We start from the raw sequence: 23,044 nt of genomic DNA, 5'->3' as shown, positions 1-23,044 counted from the left end.
CAGGCCACACTTTAGCATTTAGAAATAAATTTATATATCCTCTCAAAAGGCACAAAAAAGGAGGAAAAGGGAGAAGGTGTTATCTTTTTCTTACTATCAATGATTGTATGTGCCTGAAATGTACAATTATATATATCATTCAAAGCTTCGGTGTGGTTCAAAAACAGTTATTATGTCAGATTAGAGGAATCAATTGGAAAAGGTTATGTAGATTGTCGAAGGCTTTCATGGCCAGAATCATTGAGGCATTGTGTGATTTCCCGGCTATATGGCTGTGTTCTAGCAGAATTTTCTCCTGACGTTTTGCCTTCATCTGTGGATGGCGTCTTCAGAGAATCTGGAGGATGCCAGACACAGAGGAAGGTGAAATATCAGGAGAAAATGCTGCTAGAGGATGGCCATAACAGCCAGAAAACCACACAACATCCTGTTGTGTTGATTCTTTTTTTTAAAAAAGGATCAATTTCTTACAAATTTCCTAAGAAAATGACAAATAAATATTTATTAACACCCATTCCCCCAACTCAGCCCTACAAAAGCCTAAAACCAATCAAAGGAGTCTGGAATTTACAATGAGAAGTAACTTCTAGGTGCAATTTCTGGTCAATCTGGGGCATAGCCACTGAAGAGGTGAAAATAGTTCCTTGCCCCTGTTGCATTCTCCATGTCCTTCTAGAGAATAAGGGCCCTTCCAGACAGGCCCTATATCTCAGGATCTGATCCCAGGTTTTCTGTTTATGCCAAATTATCTGTCAGTGGAAACTCATTTAATCCAATGTATTGTCGAAGGCTTTCATGGCTGGAATCACTAGGTTGTTGTAGGTTTTTCGGGCTATATGGCCATGGTCTAGAGGCATTCTCTCCTGACGTTTCGCCTGCGAAACGTCAGGAGAGAATGCCTCTAAACCATGGCCATATAGCCCGAAAAAACCTACAACAACCTCATTTAATCCAGTTTAACACAGAAAAACTGGGATTAGATCCTGGGATATAGGGCCTGTTTGGAAGAGTCCTAAGATTCATAAGGAGTGTTCGTGAAGATCTCTTGTATTTTTGCATCTCTTAACATATGAAAGAAACCTGCCGGGAGCTCTAGAAACTAATTGAAAAGATAAAGTTTTTAAACAGCTATTCTCTAAAATGACATTCCAGACATTCAGATGTCTATGTTGATGTTTAAGTTGTTCCCAGTAATATAGACTCCACATGTATAGTTCTTGAGATATAAATGCTACAGCACTGAGAGGGACAGCAAACACTTCACAGGATAAACTAGGATTTCTGTACTAACTGAGGAAACACTGATACTAAGAGAAAAATTCAACAAGTGAAAGACAAGAACTCTTATACATATTGTGCCAGGATCCATTAATACCCCACACTTTAATCTCGAAAAGAGCATCAGCACTTCTTATTTGTTTTTTTGCTAGATGTCAGAGCCACTTCCTTGTAGTTTTACAAGCAGCCTCCTGAGCTCCCTTTGTGTTGCTTCTGTGGTACCACTAATTCAGCTCATAATCTGGTATAGCAGGTATGCTCTCTAATCCAGAGCTTTTTATGAGATATGTTGTGCTTCCATTCATTTCATTATTACAATTAATGCATGATTCTGTATCTTTTATAAGGGTTTGGTTTAGACTACAGTTTGCTGTTAAAACGGAATTACTGTGTTGTGAAATGATGCATGCCTAAAAAGTCACCGACATAAAATGTTCAGAAAGCTCTGCTCTAATCCCACACCACCCTGAAGATTTATTTCTACAAGACTAATCAGTATGTTTGTATTAGGAACCCTGAGGCACTGGGGTATGGTAGAGGAAAACAAAAGACTGAGACAGGAATTAAAAGACAACCTCTCATTATTGGTCTGTTTTCAATATTACAGATGGGATTCTGCCTCCACAATATAACCTTTCACTATCATTAGATTCAGCATTGTTGGGAACCTTAGAGCCAACATGGTGTATCATTTTCAATGGTAGACTAGGGTCCCAGGAAAATCCCTACTCAGTCATGGAAACCCACAGGGTTACACTGGGCAAGACAAGTCACCATCTCTCAGACTTTGCCAAGAAACTCTTTGATAATTTTGTCTTTGGGTTCACATAAGTTAGAAGCAACTTGGAAGACATACCAGAATCACTGTAACAGCAATAGCCTTAATCATGTTCTGTATACATCCCTTTCCTAAGTGACATCATTCAGATTCATTTGGTCATATTTGCCATATTTGTAAAAATGTAATGAAAAATGCAGCTTTGATCACGTGTGTTTTTGTGTTGTCGAAGGCTTTCATGGCCGGAATCACTGGGTTGCTGTGAGTTTACCGGGCTGTATGGCCATGTTACAGAAGCATCCCCTCTTAATGTTTCACCTGCATCTGTGGCAGGTATCCTCAGAGGTTGTGACCTCACAACCTCTGAGGATGCCTGCCATAGATGCAGGCAAAACATCAGGAGAGAATGCTTCTAGAACATGGCCATACAGCCCAGAAAATTCACAGCAACTTGTGTTTCTGTTCCAGTGAACTAAAATTGAGGAAAATAAGTTTTCTCTCCTGGTCTGCCTTTGCTACCTGCAAAGACCACCTTGGCCTTGCTCAATAAGACATTGAGTATCAGGATTCGAAATTCAGAACCAAAGCAAAAGCAGTCTAAGTATCTCAGATAGACTTCCCAAACCTGGTACTTTTCAAATATCTTAGACTATAACTCTTGTCAAACCCAGCTAGTATCGAGTGATGAGGAATGATAGTGATTAAAGTCCAAAATGACTGGAGGATACTAGGTTGGGGAAACTAGTCCAGGCAACAAGTTATAAATGCCAGAAAGGATTACAAGAGATTATGTACGAGGCATGAGTCAACAATGAAATACATTTATTCCAATGCTAATCCTGCTTCTTAAGTGTCTGGAATAAGTGTCACTCTTCTAATCACAGATACTGCTTTTCAAGTACAGTGGGCCGTTGCTTTCTGTTGGAGTTTGATTCCAGGACCCAGAAATCAATAAGAATGTTGACACACTGAAAAGTATTTGCAACGTGCACAAAGGTACTTACAAAGAAGAAAACATGGCACATTAACCTTATTCTTCCATATGGGTGGAGGTGGGGAAAGACTGGAGAATACATTTCCAGTTTCATATGCCCTTCTCAATAAGAAGAACAAGAATATCCACTTATGGGCACTTTTGTAGATGGATACATTAAAATAAATGTGAAGGAAAAATGTTCAGCCACAAGAGCACATTAGCAATGGAACAGACTACCAAGAAAAGCTATGGAATTGCTTTCCTTAGAAAGTTTGCCAAGAAAGGTCTAAAGAAGTCTCTACTTTTTGAGGCATACTTCAATATTTAGTGCTGTAGGGATGGTGATTCACTTAAATGATCCATGAGATGCCTTCAGATCTTCTAGTTTTATGAAGACTGTATGTAATTCTCTAAAGGACACACCGTGAAATAAACCACACCTGCCATTAGAAGTCAAACCCAAAAGAATTTGTTTCCATTCCACTTCACAGAGGGTTGAGGACAGCATCTGGCTGCTCAAACACTTCTGATTTGCTCAACACAGTAGATTAAGACTGTCATCTATAGCCAGGACTACTGGAAGTAGTCATCTAAGGCAAGACCCATCAAGGGATTGCTGCCAGGATCCAAACTTAAGGGTTGGCTTCATGCACTAACTAAATATGTGGACACAATCTGCCCATACAATCTATCTGGACAAAACTCCTTTCAAGAGCTACACTAGAGTTCATGAAGGACAGAGTTAGCAACCAGAGAACTAGTGAAAAGCTGACAGGGCTAAGAACTCAAGGTCCAACAGAGAAGGCTGTGACACTGGCATCTGATGAGATCAGGATGGGAATAAAGCAGAAGATCGCCCTACACTACCAAGAAAAAATGATACAGAATTTGGATATTAGAATTAAAAAAATCCTAAAATCCTCAGATACCATGGCAATTGGCTGCCCTAGCCGTTCACTATCCAATTTGCAATGCAGTCCGGCTGGCTGGCGGGAAAGATGTGAGCTAAGAGTTCAACATGTCGAGAGAATACTACCTTGGGGAAAGCCATCCTAAAGAAAAAAAAGTCAAAGATATAATGGTGTTACTCTGCTGTAGCATAGAAAGCTATAAAGAAATCAAATTACATCTTTGAGAGAACTTTTTTTTTAAAATATATAGCATTATACAGTTCTTATCTAACCTAGATAAATTATAAGTTTTCATGGATTACAGTTCACTTCACTTATCTCATGAAGTAGGCAGTAGTTCACTTAACACTTCCTTATGCTATAAATTTCTCTTACCTGATCAGTCTCAAAGATGCTACTAATTATTTTATGCTAAAGGGTGAAGTTCAAGTTTGCAAGGAGGTACAAGACAAAGGCAAAGAAAGGTTTAAGACCTGATTGAGGAAATAAGAAGAACTTAGCATGTAGCAAAGGTCAATGCTACTAATAAGAAGTGTGTCATCTCCAGAAACCTCCTTTCTATTGCAAGTCATCCTATCAAGGACTTGATTACTTGAAAGATTATTGATTCCCACACACTGGTGACCCTTCCACCAGTTGTTTACTTAATATGGGTTGTTGATGTTGTTGTTGTTTGCCTTATATTCAGTTTCGATCTAAGTTATATATAAGTCCCTTTTGTGACTTAAATTGTTGACCGCGAACATTATTCTTTTATATGGCATATATGAGCTCATGAAATGTCTGGATAAAACTGCAAAATAAATAAACATCTAGTATTGTTGAATGTTAATCAAGGTGGTCAGTTGAAACATTCACACCTAGCTCCAGCAGACAAGAGTCCTTTGTCTCACCCTGGTCATTCCACAGATATATAAACCCTTTTTCCTAGTTCCAACAGACCTCACTACCTCTGAGGATGCTTGCTATAGATGCAGGCGAAACGTCAGGAGAGAATGCCTCTAGACCATGGCCATATAGCCCGAAAAAACCTACAACAACCCAAATATCTAGTAAATGAAACATATATATGTATCATAAGTTTCCCATATCCCTATTCAGCACAACTCCAAGGTTATGACATAAATTCTGACAAAGTAGGGTTAATATCATCATCATCATCTTTATTTGTATACCAACCACCCTATCTCCCCAAAGGGACTCAACTCCACTACCTATAAAAAACAGAGAGGAATTCTTCAGCCACCAGGCTATGCCATCCTGCTATGGAATCCCTGCTCCTAAATGTTTATGAATGCAATACTTACTTACCACTGATATTGATTTTAAAAAAAATAGAACAAACCTGAAGGCAAAGCTATAATTGCATTAAGGACTTTAAAAAAGATCTAAAGACATCTTCTTTCCAGAAATGTAGCCACTCTGTGCTCAAGGACATACCTACATGCCAACAATAGACACAAAAATGTTGTAGGCTCCATGTGTTCGTACACAAGCATTTTATACAAAACAGCGCTCTAAATAAAGTTCCTTAACTTTAGCTCCACTATAGGATGTGTCTGATTATACAGCTCAAAAATATTTTCATGCTTAACAAACTCTACAGTTTAATTCTCTCAAACACTTGATCCTGGGGCAAGTTGATAAGCATTGTGCCCCCTCCTCCCCAAGGACCTGTAAGGTCGTTATAAGTATAAAGGCACTTGCTTGCAGTACGGTGCTATTTGGGTCTGAGTCTCAGGTGAGAGCTTGTAGAATTTATATTTGAGAGTTTAAATTTCCAGAATTCCCCAGCGAAAACGCTACTGGTCACTAGGCACAATGGCAAGGGAATTCTGGGATTTGTAGTCCTGAAGTAATTCCCCCAAACTCTTGGTTGATTGGGATAGATTAAGGTGCTACATTTGCATTGTTAATAATAATAATAATAATAATAATAATAATAATCTTTATTTATACCCCGCCACCATCTCCTCAATGGGGACTCTGAGCAGCTTACATGGGGCTAAGCCTGGACAACATGTTACAGTAAAATAACACCAAAACATAAACAACAAACAACATCATCAAAATTACATAGAAAAAGAAAAAAAAGTATAAACACAATAACAAAATAACATTCCAATAAACATATGTACAGGATAAAATGATTAAAAGACTCTAATGAGATAAAAATAGAAGCAGGTTATTTACAGGGAGCACATAAAAACACACAGGGTTGTGAAACTAAACTTCCCATTTGGAGGGCATGTACTCCAGTGGCAGAAGCGTGAAGGGAACAATAGTGTCATGCTGTATACCTACTCACCAAAGACGCAGCGGAAGAGCCAGGTTTTAAGATTCTTTTTGAACGTTTCTAGTGAAGGGGCTTTCCTGTTAATATCTTATCAGGGCATGTCATGCTATTTTCTAATGCGCTTATTGACAAATATTCTTTCCCAATCGTGATCACTATACAGGTAGATGCACCATGCCACATTCATTGAGAATTCAGCCTTTTCTTTTTCAAACAAGTTTACCAAAATGCTTGTATGTAGGGGCTGTCTACCACAACAGGACACAGGTTCAGGCTATGGCAGTGATTCACTGAGAACTGAAAGACAGCATCTAATTCTCCCCATCTCTACCAATGCCTCAGGACAGAACCATTTTCTCTCCCAGCCACACCTATCCCATTTCCCCTTCCTCCAAGGAAAGCAGCTGTACAAATGGTTGATGTGGAAGGAACATGCCAACCACTTGAAAGGAGCATGGTATGAAAGCGTGGCCACTCCTTTGCCTCTCAAGATGGGAGCTCTATAAATAGAGACCTTGGTGCCCACCATGGGTTTTCCTTCAATCACTGTGGCACAGTCTTCTGCCAAACTATCTCCCCCACCCCTTGGCAGTTTACCCCGCCATAGTCAGCTGTTGTGGCATAGACCTAGAGCATAAAAAAGGGAGTGACATCCATTCCCAGCTTGTTCTGGAAAGTTATGGAGTGACTTTTTAGAGAGAGTCTCTGTGTGCATATGCTTGCAAGTTGCCTGTCCACTTGTGGAGTCTCATGAATTTCATAGGTTTTCTTTTAGAAAAGAAAGACATGATTTTGTCAGTTCTTTCTTCTTCAATATAGCCTGGCATGCATTTGCAGTCTCCTATCCAAGTCTCCTATCCAAGAGTTGACCTTGCTTTGTTTTCAAGGTCAGGCATGATCTGGTGCCTTTTGGGCATTTAGGAAAAGAGAATATAGAGGTGTCAATTGCCTTCCTGTGTGTACAAGTGATTATTTTTTAAACTAAATTAATAATCCATCAGTTTCAGAACTAGAAGCCAGCTGATTTACACAATAGTATGCTTCTGCTGCTCCCAGTGAAGCAGCGAGTTAAACCACTGAGCTGTTGAACTTGTTGACAAAAAGGTCACCGGTTCAGATCTGGGGAGCGGGATGAGCTCCCTTTGTTAGCCCCAGCTTCTGCCAACCTAGCAGTTCGAAAACATGTAAATGTGAGTAGATCAATAGGTACCACTCCAATGGGAAGGTAATGGCACTCCATACAGTCATGCCAGCCACATAACATAGGAGGCATCTATGGACAATGCCTGCTCTTCAGCTTAAACGTGGAGTTGAGCACCACCCTCCAGAGTCAGACTCGACTAGACTTAATGTCAAGGGGAATCCTTTACCTTTACCTTTGCCTTTACCTTTACCCTTACTATGACCATCAGGTTTAGTCTTCCTAAATATGCTCCTGGATAACAGCTGAGTCTTAGGGCAACAGCCAGATTCAGTCTTCCCTGCAGGCCCCTTCATTGTAGGTATTCTGTGAATGCTGCCATCCCTGTCTGTTAGTCTGCTTATCCGCCCACCTGCTTTCCTGTTTGCTGCCTTCTTACTCCATATTTCTAACCTCCTTCAACTGAAATTGTCAGTTTACAGTATGTCTGAGCATCTGAAACCCTCCAGATGTTGTTGCAGATCCCACAAGTTCCTTTCTGTCTGAGCAGTGGTGGGCAATCGTGAAAACTGGAGCCCAATAATATATGAAGGGCCAGTTTCTCCACCCCTAATTTAGACCTGTGCCTCTACCCTGGCTTCTTGTGTTACTTTGATAAGAAATTGTAAGGTCTACAGCATTTGCTCTCTATACATGCAGACCCCTAAAACCTGTCCCAAATACACAAGCCTGTCCCAAATACACAAGACAATAGCACATCATAATTCTTCATATCTACAAATGGAGTTAACCCACCAACTAAGAACATACTTGCTTCTTCTGAGAATTGAGCTCACCAGTAGACAAGGCCAGACTCAAAAAGATGGCATGATGTAAGGGACTCCAAATTAACATTCCACCTATATGGCACACATGCATACATGCACAATACAAGATATTATGGAGAAACAAACACATTTTGAGAAAGCCTACTTGTGAACAAGAAGCTAAATACTAATTGAAGGAGTAGGCCTTTGGAACACAAAGCACTGGCACATTTCTTCTTTGTGGAAAGAGATTTTAAAAAGGACAGGAAAAAGGGTTTTGTGCCCACAAACTGCAGAAGCCCTAAGGGGATAGTTGAAAAGTATATCAGTAAGACACATCTTGCAAATGATAACTACAGAATGATATGTATGTTGTTGTTGTTGTTTATTCGTTTAGTCGCTTCCGACACTTTGTGACCTCATGGACCAGCCCACACAAGAGCTCCCTGTCAGCCCGTCACCACTCCCAGCTCCTTCAGAGTATGTGTCAGTGTGTAAATTCAATTCTAATTAGTTGCCACTGTTGTGTTTTATTGAAAAGGCTACTTGGCAGAATTTGAATGTTTGCCTCTACAGGCATTTGAAGTTCCTGGTAAGATCTGGGTCTGTTTCACTGACATTATTTCTAACCATGTAAAAGCCCTTGGACTTGGCATAGCATCCACTTGTACCATCTCCCCGTACTACATGTACAGTTGAATCACCTGAGTTGAATCTCATGAAGGCATACAGATCTTTTTGTTTGTGGAACAACCTGCTTTTATGTATGGCTTGAGTGAAGTAAGCTCCTTCTCAATTACAGTTCTCATATAACCTAGATAAGCATGGGAGACACCCAGCACTCCCTCTCGGTTGTCGGGCAAAGGGATGGAGCTTGTGCTATAGAAGAAAAGGTGACCCAGGAAAATGGATGATAATGATACAAAAGTTTTATCTCTCTCCCTCTCTCATGCACACACACATGCAGCATACACATACTTTAAAAAGTTACAGCCAAAACAATAAGCTCTAGGGCAATCCAGGTGTGACAGCACAAGGTTCCACTGTTGTGATGTAGTCTCCATTTTCTTCAATAACGTAGGTTGTCTTCCTTTGCAAGGAAAGCTGTGTAGAGAAGGATGACAATGACCAAGAATTTCCTGGCCAGATCCTTGCTCCAGTCTAGTCACCCTGTCCAATGTCATCAGCAGCCGGAAGTACTGTCTCCTCAGCACCCACAAATCCTCATGACTGGCCCCGAGTGGCCCAAGACCTTTTCCTCCTCATGACCACAAAGGGAGAAAGTTTCCAAATTAAAGCACTAAATCTGGCACCGAAGTGCTCACGGCAGGAACCAGTTAAACTGGCCATTAAAGTTTATACGTTAGACGGGCACCGAGAGCAGATCATCAACAGCAGGAAAACAGAGCCGCTCCTCTGGGAATGGCTAACCACTGCTTTTCCCTGGAGCAGCCGCAGGCTGGCTGTCACGAGATGAGTTCACTGGCCATCAAGAAGCCTCTGTTTACTCACCCAAGCTACCCACCCCCTGCATTCTGTCATTGACCAAAGCAGCTACTCTGAGGCTGGCAACCCGTCACTTGGCAAAGGAGAGAGAAACAAGCAACAAAGAATACTAGAGTTGAACACAAACCCACAAACCACAGCACCCACAGGTCAACCACAGAGCACCGGAGGAGGGGGAGAAATACAACTATTAGCCTCAAGTAGAAGATGCAGCTTTTCCCACAGTTAGAGTCAGTATATTTTTTCTTCTATCTGTCTCATTACTTTCCTTTCCTTGCCACTTTTTGTGTTAAAAGAATTAAGGCAACTGCATTATAGAAATATATGGGAAGTGTCAGATTCAGTCTTATACATGTATTTGATATGGTCTAATGATGCAAGAAAATGCCGTTTTTGAGCACAGCTTAAGGAGGACAGGATAAATGGGAGAAAATCCGTGTGTAGATACAAGTATACCTCAGCTAACGAAGTTTCTGGGCACTGCTTCTCTAACAGAATCTTTGGAACCAGAGGCAGAAATAACACAGAAAGAACTAGGATAGGTTCCTTCACCACAAAAAGAAGATCAGTTTGATAAGTTTCAGCAAAGGTTTTCTTCAAAACTAAAATTTTGTACATGTGAAATGAAACAACAATTTCAAGTAAACTTTACACAAGTAAGCAAAAACATTTTCAACTTTCTAAAGACCATGTGAAAATTTCTTTCAAAATGAATCTACCTTTCTTACAGTTTCCACTTTGGCCAAACTTACAGATCTATGTTGTTTGTTTGTTTGTTTTTTTAAAAAATCCTATGTGGAGCTAGTAAAGTATGCTTTATCTGTTCTCTCCCTTTTGCATTTCATGCATGCTCAGTAAGGGATTCTGGAGGGAGCAGCTGTTGTTTATCTTTCCTCTTTTGGATAGGCACACACAACTACAGTAGGACTGGTGAGAATTAAATACCACTTCTTTCCACCTTAAGCTTACTGCATTGTTTACTGCAGACATGCTGCTATAATATGGCACTGAAAACCTATGTTACTCCAGACCCCCTTCACCATGCTTCCAATACTTAACCTGCTAAAAAAACTAGACAGCCAATGCAAAAAAGGAACAGGGGGTGGGAGTGAGAAGAATAAAAATCTTTGCAAAAAGGAGCTTCTTTATCCGAGGCTTTTTAAACTGAGATATGCCTAAATTATGAAAATCCAGCTGTCAATGATTAAAACTTCCAATCAGTAATACGAGCAGAGAGAGAGAGGTGACAATTATTCAAAATAATAAGTAGGTTTCCATAGTTGAGTAGAGATTCAAACTTTTGTCTCCAGAATCTTAGGGTGCATCTACACTGTAGAATTAACACAATTTGACAACACTTGGGAAGTGTTCCTCATTGGTAGGGAATCCTATGTGTTGCAGTTTTATAGGGTCTTTAGCCTTCTCTGACAGAGCGCTGGTCCCTCACCAAACTAAAAATTCCATGATTCTAAAGTATTGAGTCATGGCATAAAGTAGTTTCATACTGCATTAATTCTGCATTGTTCAACACTCAAAATACTACACCATAGTTGCACCCTGTATTCAGACTAGGACTCAAAAGTGTGATGCCCGAATTAATATGGTCACAAAGGCAGTATCTGCTGGTGTGTTTTTTTTTAAAGCAGGAATCGTGTGTTTTAAAAACTATATAGTAGAGATTGATTGATGACAGCAGAGAACAGTATTTTAACTTCAACTTTATGCACTTTATATGGAAATGTCACAGCCTGACTGGATTTGTTGCGCTCATGGCTTTTTGGACCTACTATATATAGATGCATTTTCTCTCAGTGGTTGTCCATTCTATGAATTGAAGAGAACGCTCTTATGAAGTGGGCTCTAGATCACAAGTATTTCAGCCACAATAAATCTGTTAGCCTTTAAAGTGCCACAAAACTCTTTGCTGTTATCACTGTGGTATGCAGATCCCGCCCTGGCTTCCATGGCTTAACTAGTGCCAAGAGCAACCTTCTTGCCAATGCCTTACATTGCTGGCCTCTACAGAGAATAAATGCAGAGAGGGAAACACTAAAAAGAGTATGGGGAATAAGATCCAAAAGAACTTTCCTCCTCTTTCATTGCCACAATAAGCTGGATGAGCATTTTACTGAGCTGATAAAACCAGTTTTCATGAAGGGAAGAGGGGAGGAAATGGAGCTGTCCTGCTAAAGAAGTACAATACAATCCCCCTATCCTAGGATTCTATATGTCTATAGGTTTCACTTACCCAAGCTCCAAATAATATTCCCCTACAGATTATATCGGGGAGTCTTAGAAAATATTCCCTATGAACACAGAGTTTATACTGTACCCACAAAATAAGTTGATTAAGATGGTCAAGGCATAGGAAAAGAGGATTTCTCTCTTACTAGTCACAACTGTTCTTCTTGCCTTAAGTATGTAAGAGCAGACCAAGTAAGAAACACCAATTCCAAGACTGACATCTTGTAATGGATGGCAAGTGCAACAAGTCCTTATGCAGAGCTTATGGTGTCGGTCTTCTATACCAGGAAGCAATGAAGCCTACCAACAAAATTTGACCAGTATATATACTTTTATAAATTGGTTCCTTTAAGACTAACTCACAGGAAGTGTCCAAAAAATTTCAAATTACTTAAAGAAAAATAAGTTCGCATTCAGAAATATTGCTCCCCATTTTCTGGGAAATCTATAAATATATACTACCACAACTTGCAAGTAGATAGATATCACAGCTGACTTCTGTACCAAAGTTGCCTCATCTACACTGCCATATAATGCAGTTTGAAAGTGCATTATATGGTCTGTGTACATTCATACAATGCAGTTCAATGCAGTAAAACTGTATTATATGAGTCTACACTGTCCATATAATGCAGTTTCAAACCATCTATATAGCACCACAGATGGGGCCAGGGAATATGCTCAGCTTTGCTACAATCACAGTGTTTTAACACCAAAGTGTGCCTGTTATCCAAATTTAAAATGAGAAAATGAGAAAAGGACAGCTAAAGAGGACTATAAACAAAGAGGAAACATTCACGATGAAATGAGACTTCTCAAGTGCCTCAGCTGTTTCTCCAAAAGTGCATTTACTTATAAGCAAGCCACCCAGGCTGCTAATCAAACAACTCAAGACAGTTTCTTAAATAACAGATACATTTGTGAAGAAGCCACACTAATGTTTACATTGAACAGGCCAAGAAAATCTACCTGAATACACACTTCAGATGTCAATTAGTTCTATGAATGTCTGGAAAGGTTGTGGGAGCACCAGTGTTACTATAGTCTGTTCAGGAACATTGGGCTGGTAAGGGGTTTATCAGCACAAAAGGCCAGAGGACAAAAGGAGAACTGTGAGCTATTAGTGAGGAAAGTTAAGGAAAGTAAAGAAGCAACAGTGTACTGACCAGTTATTGAGCCAAGTATGTGAATAGTGCATGAATGATAACCATGCAAATAGAGAAGCGTGTGTTTTATTTACTTTTATTTGATGGACTTGTCACTTTCCAAAATAAACATTTTAAGGGATCATGGTAATGGCTAATTGGAAGTGGATGAAATACATACTTGTAAAAAAAACTATATTAAAATGAGGTCTGTGAAAAATTTACAAATGATTTTATTACATTGATGATAACGCATAAAAATGACATGCATCATCCCTGGCCTATTGTACACCTATGGTCACACCACTGAAATTTTCCTTAAAAAGCTGGGTACACACCAGAGTGTGTAAGAAACGAAAACAAGAGAGCTGCTCAGCAAGTAGCTGCTTGTTAAGTTAAAATTAAACTCTGTACAAATATTGACCTTTGGAGGGAACACAAACTGGTTGCAATGTATTTACTAGTTTTATAAATGGGGATGACCACATCTACCTTGTGAGCTTCTTGCTGTTAGATGAGCCAAGGCTGAAGTGCCACCAATATCAGCCAGGGAGAGAAAGAAAGGTTATGATGGAGGAGGAGGAGCTAGGATATATCTTTTATAGGAGATACAAGGTCTACAACTTCAGATAAATGAGGCAGATCCTTCATTTGGGGATAAGCAGAAGAAGGGATGAATCAGCAAGAGAAAAGCCAAGTATACTGGAAGACACTATGATGTTGTGTCATCTTTACTGCAGTAGATTCTTCAGTGTTATATACTAGAATCCTGCTCATATCATATATGTGAAGTAGATCAGAAAGGAAATTTCCCAGAGATGGTAAAATGCCTTCACTTCAGAAAAATTCATCCACGCAGCCACTTTCAAGAGGAGAGTGCCTCTCGTCAAATATACTGTCAAGCTCTGGTTCTGACCACATTATGAAGCGTTAGTCCAGTTCAGTGTTTCTCAAACTGTGCTCTTCCAGATGTTTTGGACTTCAGCTCCCAGAAATGCCAGCCAGCTTACCAACTGTTTGGAATTGTGGGAGCTGAAGTCCAAAACATCTGATGGAGCAGTTTGAGAAACTCTGGTCCATTTTATCAGTAATCTTGACTATATGTCTATAGGTGAAACTCAATCTGTAAATTGCTATGAAGTTTCAGAGTTCAGCTTTATACTATTATACAACTATTAAGAGAGAGAGAAAGGAAATAAAATTATTTTCTTCTGAAACTGAAATAGCTCAGACTAACTGGAGAACTTTAGAAGAAAAGGACACTCTGGTTTGAATGACGTATGTAAACTGAGCATATATGATAATCAAAAACTCCCCATCTCACAAGTTGCAATTCACTTGTTGAGAGCAGAGATGGAGACATACCCTTAACAAGAAAAGGTGGGAAGTTTGTACTTTGCCATCATGAGTCCTACACCTTGAATGCACAATCCCCAAGATAGTTTCTGGAGACTGTTGAGACATAGAACCAGTCTGCCAGTTTCCTTTCAATTTATTTCAGTGCTTGTGGGACATTAGGCTATTTCTTTCTTTCTTTTGTGTCCTGCCTTTCTTCCAAGAATCTCAATATGGCATACATTCCTCTACCTCAATTTTTTCTTCATATGAACCCTGCAAGGCAGATTGCACTGGATATGACTCAAGGTGGCCCAGAAATCTTTATGGTAAAATGAAAATTTGAACACGAGGCTTTCCTAGTCTATTTTAACATTGTAAACACTTAAAAAATACAGTTAAGCATAGATCTGATCTCCTAACCCTATGAAAATTGCCCATTATATGACACCACCATAAGTTGACTTTTAGAAGTATCAAACAAACAGAGAGAAAACTTCATCACAGAGAAGGGATAGATCCAGAGGTGCATTTAAGAGTGATTTATTTTCAAGGTTTCATGGATTTCACTTCTTCAGCTACACTGATGAACAGTCTTAAAGCCATAGATATTGGTCGGAAGACTGTACTTTGTCAATGCATCTGAAGGAAAGGACTTCATAAAATGTCATACTATAATAAATGTGTCTTAAGATGAGAGGCACTTTTCTCTTGAAAGTGGCTGCTTGGATGGTACACTAGATTCATCCCCCCACCCTTTCTGTTTTATGCTAAAACAGACTAAAATTGCTATGTCTTCACCGCAAAGGCATTTAATAACTCAAAAACTAATGATCACCGATATGAAAATAAGTGCCAAAGCTGTGAAATGACCTAAAATTATATCTCTCTGTGGCTATTACGACAGATGACTGACTGAAATCTGCCTAGAGAGCAAAATAATATCTCATAGTGATATGGAGGTCAGGGTGGCAGAAGTAGCATGTCTGGAAGCCCAGAAAGGGCATAGGACAAGAGGTACTGGGTTCTAAAGGAGGTCTGCAAAGCCAAGAAGACAGGATGAGTGGATGGGTGGGGATGGGGAGATTTTTAAAAGTGTACTTCAGTTGGGACAGGAGGCGAACATCTGCTGTTTTTAGGAGGAAGAGCAGAATGGGGAAGAAGTTGGGGCTTGACATATTGATTCAGCAGAGCCTGCCAAAACTGGGGGCTAAAGATCTATAACTTTCCTTAATACCATGACAGTTCTCTTCTTAGATATTTGCTTTATAAATGGCTTTTTTATTTCTAATTGCAGTTACCCACTTCCCCTCTGAACCAGGATGGGATTTTAACCAAAGCAGCCATATTTTGCAATTGTGGCTTTCTGGTTGTCTAGTGAAGCCTCCCAATTATTGTTCACATTTCCCTGGAAGTGAAGTCTGCCTCTCCAGCCTATTTGGCTGGTGATATTTCCAAACCCATCTAGAGTAAGTCTGTCTTTCTGAAGCCCCGAGTGTTGCTATTTGGCCTCAAACCATCTCTACAAGGTAACAACTGAAAGCTATAAGCAACTACCAATTCACCTTGTTGCAGGACACATAAATTGAGTTGCTGTAAAATGGGCTGCTAGCATTCGTGTTACAAACACAAAAACACACCTTGCATATATTTATATATAACATTAGATAATACTTTTCATTAGCTTAAAGTTAATCTCCCATAAACATATACAATGGGCGGAACTCAGTATTTCTGTAAAAAAAGGTAGAGCGCCCCAAACAACACCACAAAAAATTGGACTACAGTAAAGCTCACAGTTCGCTGTCTGCCAGAAGTGGGAACTAGGTATGTGAGTAGGCAATAAATCTACTATTTACTTTTTTCAAAACATTTAACACAATTTGGGATTTTTTTAAATGGAGCAATTTAGTGGGATTCAGTATTTGTCCAACACTTGTTTTGGGTTTCTTCTTGTGTTCTTTCAATGCATAAGAAAGCAAACCAGAAAACCTCAGTTCCTTTTTCAATAAAATAGAGTAGGTAGGGATACAATCTATTTTGGCCAATATAAAATTTATGAGGGAAAGCCATTCAGGCAAACACTCCATTATGACAGAAAATAACATGGCCTGTAAAGTACTCAACTAGGCCTCTTATCAGGAATATAAGAATCTGAGCTACATGTAAAAATCAAAATTCCAGTCCAATTATGACAAAGGGTCGTGGAAAGTAAGGGAACACAAGTGGAAGAGAGACTGTATTTTACCACATTAGTGTGTGAAACTTGGGCTAGAAAGTTCCAAGTTCAAATCTCCATTTGACCAAGAAACATTGGCAAGCCTGCACCAGTTTCATATACAGTTACTGACTTGCTTCACAGGATTGTTCCAGGAACAGAAAAAATGAAGGGAATAGCCCAAACTATTCCAAGGAGGGAATAGCCTCCTTGGAAAAAGTGTAGGATAAAATATAAAAATATTTTAACCAACCAACCAATCAACTAATTCATCAACCAGTCATTCCTTAAGGTTTGCAGGTTTAACTTTGATCAAACTTAACTTTGATCATTTTCAGGTTCGAATAGCATATACTCATGTACAAGTTAACCTCATGTATAAGTTGAGGTCAGGTTTTGGGGTCAAAATTATGGCTATGAAATAACTTGTGAGTAAGCCAAGGGTCATTCTATAAAGAGAGGAAAATGCCAGTGCTGCCTCAGGGGAATCCAAAAGGACCAGAAGTGGTGCCACAGCAGAGAGGGTAGACGGAGTCAGTGTTTCTTTTAAGCTCTCCTGGGAGGTTCTAGGCTCTCACCTTTCATGTTAACTTTTTTGTCCATTTGCCCGTCCGCCTTGCTCACCTGCTGCTCACTCGCTCACCCCCCCCCCCATTCCCTCATTTGTTTGCCTGCTCGCCTGCCCCCCCCCGCCCCCCACCCCTCAGGGCTCACTACTCTTGCTTGCCTCCCACCCACTCACCCCTAGTTTGGGCACTTCGTCTAAAAGGTTCACCATTGCTACCCTAAGCTCTCACCTTTCATCACTCTACTCAGAGAAGGTGACTGATAGGAGTGAAGGTATAGTTTTGATATTGACCCTTTGATAAGTTGACCTAATTTTTAAAATTGATATTTTGACTAAATTTTTTAGACCTACACAGAAGTATATACAGTAATATGTTCTTTGAGGAATATCTAGGTCCTCCAGGATGATTGCATGGTCAACTTCCACCACTGTGAAATAAGTATACAGCTTTTTAGTCACCTTTTCCTCACTTTCATGGGGGTCCAGCACCCCAACCGCAGCAAGACTGCAGGGCCTGCTATGAAGTCATTTAGAAATAACAGATTTACTTTTTGTGTACTCAGTTAAATGTCGCATTTGTCCCATTCAAGTCATATTACAATCCCATCTTCAAACTCTGAGAGCAGCCTTTCTTCATGTAAGCAATGGCTCACCAGATGTCCCAAAGCAGAAGACTTGAACTTCCTCTAGCCATCCCTGGAAGGACCCTGAAGGGTACAAAACATTCAAATACCTATGGCAAAAAAGTCTATCATCATGATTCTTCAAAAACTGATTCCTGTGTCTGTGTGATTTAAATGTTGCTTGGATTTATTTCTGCCAGCATGGCTCCTAACACAAAGTTTTGCTCTGCAGATGTAATCTCAACATATCTAGAGCTGAGATTTGGATTAGATCTTCTATTTCTCCATTGATACCTCCTGGGAACATAAATAGACTAAATGCAGCCAAAGAACCATGCTGCTTCATCTTTATGTTTCTATTCTACCTTATCCATAGGGCCTCCATCCCAATTTCTTACAAAATGCTTGTTCTAATCACTCAGATAATTACAGTGCAACTGTGGTGTGCACGCAGTCTTATCCAGCTGTTGGACCATCACTGACAGAATACAGTAGAACTCAAACTGTTCACAAGGAAACATTTAACCCATTGGTTTTTTCTACATGAGTCATTGTATTATGCAAAACTTTCACACAAGATGCACTATAGGTTCTCCAGATAACATAGTTGTGCATTGAGTTTGGAAGGGGTTGTAATGCTACAGTCCTTGCATTCTTGATTAATGTGTCTCCATGTTCAGCTACTATAGAAGCATATGGGTTTAACAGTATCATGATTGGTGAGTGGTAAAATAATTGTCAAAAACTCTGTAGAATATATGATCTTTGGTCTTCTTCCAACATGGGGATGGGGGATTTTTGGTTCCCCAGATGTTTTAGATCTCAGCTTCCAAAAGCCTTGCCTAAACAGTGGTCAGGAGTAAAGGATGATAAGAATTGTAGCCAAAAACATCTTGAGAGAAAAGGTTTGTCACCTCTGCTCTAACATTAGTTCTCTTTATGTCTTATTTTCCGAATGCAGGTATGAGCTGAGTAATGGGCAGCAGAGCTGTGTTTCTGACTCTGCACCTGATGTCAGGCATAGCATCTCAGCAGGCCTACAAACATCTATAATCATCTGCAGAGGAAATCCTGTTATGTGCCAGTAAGTGGGGAAACGTGTGTGTTCCTATTATGAGTAAACCTATAGATTAAGTGAAATGTATTATATGTGGATGTCTCTATTATTCAGACTAGTAGACATATGTAGCTTTTCCCTCTCCAAAAGATCATACTAACACAGGTATAGAGGTCCATAAATGTCTACAAGTGGAGAAATGCATCATGTCCATTTCCCAAAGCCTAATATAAATAAAGTTAGGTGAATTAGTGTCAAAATATACTAGCCAGATAAGAGTATAGTCGTCACAGGCCAAAAAGTATACATGCCAAAGCAGTGTAAAATCAGTACACCTCTGCAGAATGGGTGAGTGTGTACAGTTCAGAAGGACATGGCTTTTTACAGATTCAAAAAGAGTACAGATTTACATAGGTATTTCTACATACAGTATTAACATATTTTAGACCTAACACCACTCCTATCCCTGTGCACACATTTGAAAAAGATTGGCTTGCTGCTTATGATGCTCTATATAAAACACACATGAAAAGAGATCTGGATGTATTCATTTTCTTTTGGTATCCTAACTCTAAGCCTGTTTATGCAAGTTTAAAGGTAGTCATAGAATCATAGAATCATTGAGTTGGAAGAGACCTTGTGGGCCATCCAGTCCAACCCCCTGGCAGAAGCAGGAAAATTTAATTCAAAACAACTTGTACCCTTCCAGATGTGATTGATTTACAACTCTCACCAACCCCTATCAATGGCTACATGGCTAGAGCTGATGGGTATTACAGTCCAACATCAACTGGAGATTTTCCTATCTTATTCTATTGGTTTCACAGGAATAATTTTCAAATGAGTAACAATTAGGAATAATTCTACATTTCAAACACAAAGGCTAGTAATCCACAATTAAGCTGAGGTGGGTTGCAGGTTCAGCAGAGGTCTTCTGTGGTTGAAAGAGGACTTTGGGGGAAATTACCTCATGTGGGACTCCAAATTTCTTCAACTCAAAATTCTGGATCTGCCTAATGTTTTTCTTCTCTCTCTCCATCCTATTCCCGCCCTTTTGAGCAAAGCTCTTGGGAGGAAAAGGACCACCTCCACCCCCTGTTGCTCCACTAATTGGGAGGATTTTGACCTCTGTCAGCAACAGTCTGCAAAAAAAGTGTGCACATATACATGCATACACACATATGACAGAACGTAAAGCGCCGGTATAGAAGTCTGTGTGCATACATATAACTAAGAAAGCTTTGTCTCATTATATATATGTCCCAGACCTCATATCATAGAACAACCAGTAGGCTAGGGGGTGAGGCCTCTGCATGGAGCGAGGAGATGCTTTGCTATCCCAGGCTTCGGAAATCCTGAATAGAGTCTTATTCAGACTGAAGCAAAATTCTCTGAAACACACAAGAATCCTTTGAGTAATGGGCGTGCGGGAAAGCGACTTCTATAATTACCAGCAACTGTTTGAGATGCATGCTCACCTCTACAATAGAAATGCACCATCTCTGGCTTTTTGAATTTGCCTGGCTTCAGCATGAAAGGATGGGTTCCCCAAAGGCCTGAGAGTGCGTATCCAAGCCCAAGACCACTTTGCAAGAAAGGCGGCAACATTAACGACAAATTAACCAAAGCAGAAAACAGGCCATGAAAACAATATAAGTAAATTGTTGAAGGCTTTCATGGCCGGAATCACTGGGTTGTTATAAGTTTTTCGGGCTGAATGGCCATGTTCCAGAAGCATTCCCTCCTGATGTTTCGCCTGCATCTATGGCAGGCATCCTCAGAGGTGGTGAGGTCTGTTGGAAACTAGAAAAATTGGGCTTATATATGCAGACGACACCAAATTGGGAGGGATAGCCAATACTCCAGAGGACAGGAGCAGGATTCAAAACGATCTTGACAGATTAGAGAGATGGGCCAAAACTAACAAAATGAAGTTCAACAGTGACAAATGCAAGATACTCTACTTTGGCAGGAAAAACGAAATGCAAAGATACAGAATGGGGGATGCCTGGCTCGAGAGCAGTACGTGTGAAAAAGATCTTGGAGTCCTCGTGGACAACAAGTTAAACATGAGCCAACAATGTGATGTGGCGGCAAAAAAAGCCAATGGGATTTTGGCCTGTATCAATAGGAGCATAGTGTCTAGATCTTGGGAAGTAATGCTACCCCTCTATTCTGTTTTGGTTAGACCACATCTGGAATATTGTGTCCAATTCTGGGCACCACAATTCAAGAGAGATATTGACAAGCTGGAATGTGTCCAGAGGAGAGCGACTAAAATGATAAAAGGTCTGGAGAACAAGCCCTATGAGGAGCGGCTTAAGGAGCTGGGCATGTTTAGCCTGAAGAAGAGAAGGCTGAGAGGAGATATGATAGCCATGTATAAATATGTGAGAGGAAGCCACAGGGAGGAGGGAGCAAGCTTGTTTTCTGCTTCCCTGGAGACTAGGATGCGGAACAATGGCTTCAAACTACAAGAAAGGAGATTCCATCTGAACATGAGGAAGAACTTCCTGACTGTGAGAGCCGTTCAGCAGTGGAACTCTCTGCCCCGGAGTGTGGTGGAAGCTCCTTCTTTGGAAGCTTTTAAACAGAGGCTGGATGGCCATCTGTCAGGGGTGATTTGAATGCAATATTCCTGCTTCTTGGCAGGGGGTTGGACTGGATGGCCCATGAGGTCTCTTCCAACTCTTTGATTCTATGATTCTATCTCTGGAATGTCCAGGGTGGTAGAAAGTACTCATCTGTTGGAGGTAGGTGTGAATGTTTCAGTTGGCCACTTTGATTAGCATTTAATGGCCTAGCAGTTTACTAGAGGTGATTAGCTGTCCCGGATTGTTTCTTGTCTAGAGTTCCCCCCTTTTTAGTGTTGTTCTTTATTTACCGGTAGCCAGATTTTGTTCATTTTCATGGTTTCCTCCTTTCTGTTGAAATTCCCCACATGTTTGTGGATTTCAATGTCTTCTCTGTGTAGCCTGACATGGTGGTTGTTAGAGTGGTCCAGCATTTCTGTGTTCTCAAATAATATGCTGTGTCCAGGTTGGTTCATTAGGTGCTCTGCTATGGCCGACTTCTCTGGTTGAAGTAGTATGTAGTGCCTTTCATGTTCCTGAACCTGAAGCATGAAAGGCACTGCAGACTACTTCAACCAGAGTAGTCTGCAGTGAAAGGAACAGGCAAAATGTCAGGAGGGAATGCTTCTGGAACATGGCCATACAGCCTGAAAAACTTACAACAACCCAATACAGGTGAAGGTGTTTGTGTTTATTGCATTGATCAAGCAGACCTCAAAGAGCTGTTTTGAGAACAGAGGCAAACCTGTACACTAGTCTAAGTATCTTGGATGAAGGGTGTGCTAAGCATCTTGACTAAAGGAGGCCATGACTAAAGGAGGCTATGTGAATGGAAGAATGTGTAAAAATGGGAATTCATCTACCCGTAGATTTAAAAAGGTCCTAAATTGTAACCAGAATGAACATAGAGGAAAAGACCTCAGGTTCCTCATCTTTCTACACAAGTGTTCCTGGTCTGAGGAGTTAGGTTCTTCTATCAAATAGGAAAGCACAGCTAGAGTTACAAGCAGTGTTTCCCAAACTCTAGTTTTCCAGGTGTTTTAGACTTCAGCTCCCAGAATCCCTGATCATTGGCTAAAGGTAACTGAGACTTCTGGAAGTTGAAGTCCAAAACACCTGGAAGACAAGAGTTTGAGAATCACTTGTTACAAAGGAGAAGACAGCATTTGAATTTGAAGAAAATTTACTCATTTCACGACACAAAGCCTGTGCCTACTGCATTAGGATGTGCGTACCTTGATTGCAGACCACTTGGGAGCAAATTTCCAGTTTGATGGCATCCCATTGGCACTGAAGGGGGACACCATCACAAACCTTTTGCCTTTGCAACCTTTGCCTCCCAATCTATAGTTGCCATTTCCACAGCTTGCAGAAGTTACATTTTCATACTTTACTTCCTAAAATTCAGATTCAGACTGAGGGATGTCTGGTTCAAAAGAGTAACTTTTTCAAGCTTTGGCCATTTCAGTGAGCCCAACTGTTACTCAAGGTACATCATCTGAAAATGCTTCCGGTAGGGAGACATCACATAAGGACTCCAGCATCTGGAGTTTAAATGAAATTTGAAAGGAAACCTTATTCTGATGTTT

The 23,044-nt window shown here is 40.2% G+C and overlaps 1 protein-coding gene and 1 long non-coding RNA gene across 3 annotated transcripts in view; one reads left to right on the top strand and one right to left on the bottom strand.

Moving 5' to 3' along the window:
• Positions 1 to 23,044, bottom strand: part of NHEJ1 (non-homologous end joining factor 1) — a 113,090-nt gene that overhangs the window by 38,801 nt on the left and 51,245 nt on the right. The window lies entirely within an intron of this gene.
• Positions 9,736 to 23,044, top strand: part of LOC132761921 (uncharacterized) — a 33,195-nt gene continuing 19,886 nt past the window's right edge. The window contains exons 1-2 of the long non-coding RNA XR_009630020.2: positions 9,736 to 9,922; positions 18,787 to 18,909. This is a non-coding gene — a long non-coding RNA (uncharacterized lncRNA). The remainder of the gene's footprint in view (positions 9,923 to 18,786; positions 18,910 to 23,044) is intronic.

This window comes from Anolis sagrei, chromosome 1, assembly GCF_037176765.1.
Source record: "Anolis sagrei isolate rAnoSag1 chromosome 1, rAnoSag1.mat, whole genome shotgun sequence".
Taxonomy (NCBI): domain Eukaryota; kingdom Metazoa; phylum Chordata; class Lepidosauria; order Squamata; family Dactyloidae; genus Anolis; species Anolis sagrei.
This window is presented reverse-complemented; position numbering and strand designations above follow the sequence as displayed.